This window comes from Homalodisca vitripennis, chromosome 1, assembly GCF_021130785.1.
Source record: "Homalodisca vitripennis isolate AUS2020 chromosome 1, UT_GWSS_2.1, whole genome shotgun sequence".
Taxonomy (NCBI): domain Eukaryota; kingdom Metazoa; phylum Arthropoda; class Insecta; order Hemiptera; family Cicadellidae; genus Homalodisca; species Homalodisca vitripennis.
The window spans coordinates 172,690,258-172,696,464 of record NC_060207.1 but is presented as its reverse complement, the minus strand read 5'-3'; positions in this window follow the sequence as shown (position 1 = coordinate 172,696,464).

Genomic DNA, 6,207 nt, shown 5'->3' with positions numbered 1-6,207 from the left:
CTGGAAGCCACGAGTTATTTTTAATTAAAACTGTGACTAAACTATTTTTTTTAAATAATATCTCATCACATCGAAAAAACAGAAAACTTTTGACATTATAAAAAAATCCAACTTAGAAATAAGGCAAAAATTGGCCAACATAATTTTATTTTCTAACACGTAGATTAAGTGTGTCATGTTTGTAAATTTTATGTAGTTTACTTTGAAATAATATACTGTCAATAAAAAGTTGTTTTTGTTTCATCTGGGAAATATTTTAATGCCTGTAATCTTTGTTTCCGACTTTGTAAGAAAAATAAAAGTCAAAATCTCAGTTATTTTGATATTGTACAAAAATCAGTTTTTTTAACTAGAAATAAAAATCCACGGTAAAAATCAGCTACTAACATTTGTAATAATAAATAAATTGTAGTATCTAACAATTGTATTAAGTCTAGAAGGCGTTTTTAATGATGTTAGATCATTACTATAATGTCTGCCATATGGGCGGAGTTAGTTTTTGCCCATTTCCAGCGCCTGCAGACTCTGAACGCATCCCAGGATTTCGGCTCGGTTTCTCCGGCCCAGAGCGCGTTCCATTATTATAATTCGTTGGTCTAAAGTGGCAAACTCGAACCTCTTCAACTGTTATTTTGAGCAATGAGGTCATAATGAACGACAGAGTTGTAGTGTGACCATTATTATTTAATTTCCCGAAATCTATCTACAGCTCGATAATACCAGCCTGCACTCCAGTTTTATAAAGCCCTAACGTAATTTGTATTTATTAGACAAGATTAATTGTTCATTAATGTTAAATTCACAAAATAGACTGTTCAGTTTGATTATGTTTGTGTGTTTAAATTTTTGTAAAGTTACTATGTGAGCATTGTTTAAACTTATACATTTAATAAAACTGAAATAATGATTTGTTTTATTTCTTATGAATTAGTTATTCTTAAACGAATTGCAAATCCATATTAATAGTTATTAATTGTATAATTAATATTCAATGAATATATATTAAATATTAATATATTCAAATTATATGAATGATTAATCAGTCATATAATAAAACTATAGTTAAAAGTTTTATTGCATTTTGCAATGCTTTATTAGTCCAATAACATAGTGTGTTAAAAGTATTATTTTATTATAAATTACTATAATCATAAAGAATTTTATGAATACTGTACCGTAAGATAGAAAGTTTGTTCTCAATTATACTTTTAACTGTTTCAAAATTAATTATAGTAACGAGGCAGATTTAATACATTAATACAATATTAATAATTACATTAATACACATTAATAATTAATACATTATGATGATAGTAACAAATTCCATGTTTTAGTAATGTATTTTTATTTCAACCTTTTTTCTAACAGCTCCAGGAAAACGGTCTTCAAAGAACATTGCGTAATGGATAGAAGGACGACAGTTTCGCAACAGTTGCTGAAATAACACGTTGCCGCAACCTGTTGTCGGCTGGCAGAATAACATCTTAGCGCTTTGCCGCGAATCAATGACAATTTCCATCTCTAGCGAACGCCCTTTTCTTAATGATGACATATTATTTCGATTTACCAATGTTTTTGTTGGTAACCCTACAAAATTGTCACTATGTATCACATGTTATTGTTTTGTTCTTGGTAGTTATATTGTTCCTGCAACCTTTTTCTGGTGGTGATTTGAGTTCTGTAGCTTTAGCGTGGAACCTTTTGACATATTACTGAAAACAAACTAGTGTCAGATGTTTTGTTAGCGTGTGAAAATACGGTTCCCAAACGGTTCAGGGTTCCATTCCGCATTGTATCTCTTGAGTATTAAGGTGAAATCTTTAATTAATTATATTAACTATACAACTTGTGTCACTAACATAATCATAAGTGCAACTCTAACTGTACCACGCAATCCAAAGAATAGAATAGAATATTTATTTAACAAAAAGACATTTCATTAAAAATGTGTAAATCAAGTCACAATAATAAGCAACATTGGGATTTATAACGAAGTCTTCATAAGTCCATTGTTCAGATACAAACTCACTAACTGAGTAAAATGCTTTTTTAAGAAAAAATCGACTAATCTTGTTCTTAAACTTAACGTAACTTAAATGCCTTACAGGTTTATAAATGTCAGAGAGCCAAAAGTCCTGAGTAAACATTTTGTCCCAATAAAGAGAAGAAACCTCCGCCTTTAAGGATCGGTACCCCGGATGCATGGTTTTAATGTTTTCATATGTATAGTTCAACACTTCAGCACCGTTTAGATATTGCATATTTAGATATTTGATATTATTCTGTGAAGGGAACAAATATCTCAATGAATAAATATATTTATTTCCTAGCATAGATACGAATCAAGGCACTTTTAGAGTATTAAATACAACAAATGATCTCCACAGGACCATAGCCTTCTCCGGAGCCTTTCAACAGCCATTCTCTGCAATAGGCTAAACCTATTGTTTCATCATTGTAATTCAATATCTCGACATTTGCGGGAAGTAATTTGCTACCCTCAAGTTCCATGTACATCTTTGGAGTTACAATTCCGTAGAGTATAAAAGAAAAAGTGCAGTTCTTCGTATTTACCACCTTGGAGAAGATCTAACTACCCCGTAGAATATAAAAATAACTACTGATATCGACATTTTCTGTTTATCCACTGCTAAAGAGAAATGTATTAAATCATAGCCATTGATGCGTGTATATTTCATTATGTAAACTTAATTTAAATTTTTCATTCATTGGATCCATCGTTCCTGTTGTAATTGTCATTGTTGTATTACTCAGCTTGTTAAGTTTATGAGTATTATTTACTTTTAAAATATTGTTTACAACAATATAACTCGTTCTTTAAGTTTTTATAATATGTTCTATCTTTCTAGTATTTTGTTAACATAACTTATAATTATTTACAGGTGTGATTTGTTGTCTTCTTTTAATTTTTATTGTTATTTACTTATTAATTTATTTTTGCAGTATTTTAGTTTTAAGTGTTCATTTAGATTTTATCACAGGTTATATAATGGTCTAGTTTACATCGTTGTATTTAATATTAGTCAATTATATGCTAGAAAGTTTGTTTGCATGATTCATTTGGTCAGCTCTTAGGTATTTGTTTTTCTCAACATTTTCACTTCCTATACATAATTTAAATTTGAGACCTGCTAAAATGAGCACCAAACTATAGATTCAATTTAGAAAATGATGTATACTATAAAATCCATCGAAAGAGTCGGCACATAAGGTACTGAACCACAAGACCGTACACTACGATCCTTGCTATAGTATTCTAAAATGAGAACGGCAATGCCTCAGTCACGATACGAGAGATAAGTGGCAAAACATTAGTATCAGTCATCCAAATGGAGACTATCGAAATGAAGTTGTCCAACTCCTATCTTAAGTGAGTGAAAACACCATTTTGAAAAGGCATGTGTTTTAGTCTGAACAGGCCTAAAATGTACCGTTTTCACCCTATAAACAGACAGAGTTCGGTTCGGTAAATTTGTAGTACACAAGAATGACAGTTGGAATTTTTACAAGACCTGATATGGTACATTTGGGAGAAAACAACAATGGGTTGGCAGGTTTAGTGGCGGTTCAGCGTCCGTATATTACCGCCATGCCGCTCACGCGTACCGTGGCAAATGTTGAACGGTTTCTTACTACAACAATACCTACATTTAACTTTGAGCTACCGCTGAACCACTCACTATAAAACTCACCGTTCACCGCTTACCGCTCGTATCGTGGCTAAGGTAAGCCTTTACTAAACGAATTGTACACTGAAAATATAAATGATTGTGTAGTTTTGTAAATTGAACCTACAGCATATAAAAGAAACACATACCGTTTGCTTGGAAATTCAACATATAAACTTAGAATTTTAATTGATGTTTATGAATCCTAAACAATCATTTGAAGTTTTTTTGAAGTGAAGTAGTCGCATTGGTTTAGCTGCAATAAAACTTGTACGGAACGCAGTAGTGATACGCGATTGCGAGATGTTAATACAATCGAAATGTTCCTTCTCGAGAGGTTCTGCTTAACGATTGTTTCGATTGCTTAGCGAGAGGTCTTTACAATCGAAAGGTTTCTCTCGGTTGTTGCATTCGTTAAGCCAATTTGTTATTGTTTACTTTTCTCGAGCCTGTCTCAACCTGTTTTTCATACTTCCTTTGCATATATTGGTTTGCACCACTCTCCTCTCCATTAATTCCAGTAGTTTACTTTAAAGTGTCTAGTCAAAATGTAAATTATAATTCTTCAGCATTCTTCAAGCATTAAGAGTGAGTATATTATCTTAAATTATAATAAATACCTTTTCTTGGTTATTATTAAAAAAAAAAATTATGGTTGCCTGTAAAGTCGGTTTTACGGGCGAAGATTTTACGTGACAACGTCTTTTTCTCAGTAGAATATTTATTGATATGAATATTATTAAATTGCACAATAGGAACAAGGAATTGAATGAAAATAAGAATTGCACAAATTTTAACTATAGAAATATATTTTGTTTACTAAAACATTGTACATAATTTGAAATTAATTAAAATTTGTTATTGTAAATGGTAAAGTTGAATAAAACATTTACTAAAATTGGAATTTTAAATTCTTGCTAAAACACAGTTAAATTCTAACTCCGCGCGTGGTGATTGGTCGGTTTAGTTCGTTTGTTTGGTCGCACTGTTATGACAGGTTAGAGGTTATAATTTGTTATTTTAAATGTTTGACTAGCAATACGCGCTGTTTCTTCTCAATCGACTGAATTACGATTGATTGCAGAGTGATTTAAACTAATAATTTACTTAACACTATCAACATTTGTCAATAGTATGAAATAACCTATAAACTCAGTTTCTCAACTTTTGTGTCAATCTAACAATTAATCAATCAATCATAGTTTACGATAATGAAATATCAGTGTACAATTATTTACCTTTATTGTTGTAGTTGTTGTAAATGACGAATCTAAGCACTCCACATTTTCACGAATAAACATAGTTATCTGCTTTATCCCGTGCGGCGGACCCACAGTTATCTGCTTTATCCCGTGCGGATCCCGTGCGGCGGACCCACTGGACGGGCATCGTAACGTTACCGGGCGTTACACTTTTTCATGAGTGACTCCGAGCCGCAACCTAATTTAAGACGTTGTCACGTCAATATTAAATGTTTTTATTTTGTACCATGTTATTTTTTTGAATGTTTTACTGTTCATACTTCATTATTGTAACGTGAATAAGCATTTAATGTAGTATAATGTTAAATGTAGCTGCTAATATAGTAATTCATTAAAACAACTCGGAAGTCAATCAGTAAAAAAAGTAACTAAATTAATTTATATTTCAGTTTATTTTATATCTCACTTAGAATATTTCGATTGCCTAGTAAAATAATAGAATTAGTGATGCGCGATTACGAGATGTTACAATCGAAACGTTTCGATTGTTTGGACCTCTCGAGACATTTCGATTGTGAATCTCTTAACGAGAGGTTCTTACCGAGAGGTTTTTTGCCGAGATGTTCCTAGCGATTGTTTCATTGCGACACGACATCTCTTCTCGTACCGGGCAATCGAAGTGTTTGACGAAATGATGAAAACGAAATGTTTGATTCCATCATTCATAACTTTGTTTTTTTGATACATCATAAACGCTTGACGAGAGGTTCCTACCGAGAGGTTTCTAGCGATTGTTTCGTTTACGTGTACGATCTATTCTATTCTTTTACTAGGGAATCGAAATTCTAAGTGAGATATGTTTGCCGATCGACAGAAGGATTTAACTAAAATATAAATTAATTTAGTTACTTTTTTACTGACTTGACTTCCGAGTTGTTTTAATGAATTACTATATTTAGTATCTACATTTAACATTATACTACATTAAACGCTTATTCACGTTAGAATAATAACGTATGAACAGTAAAACATTAAAAAAATTAACATGGTACAAAATAAAAACATTTAATATTTTAAAATAATAACCAAGAAAAACTATTTATTATAATTTGAGATAATATACTCAATCTTAATGCTTGAAGAATTATAATTTACATTTTAACTAGACACTATAAAGTAAACTACTGGAATTAATGGAGAAGAGAGTGGTGCAAACCAATATATGGAACGAGGTTGAGACAGGCCGTGAAAAGTTAACAATAACAAATTGGCTTAACGAATGCAACAATCGAGAGAAACCTTTCGATTGTAAAGAC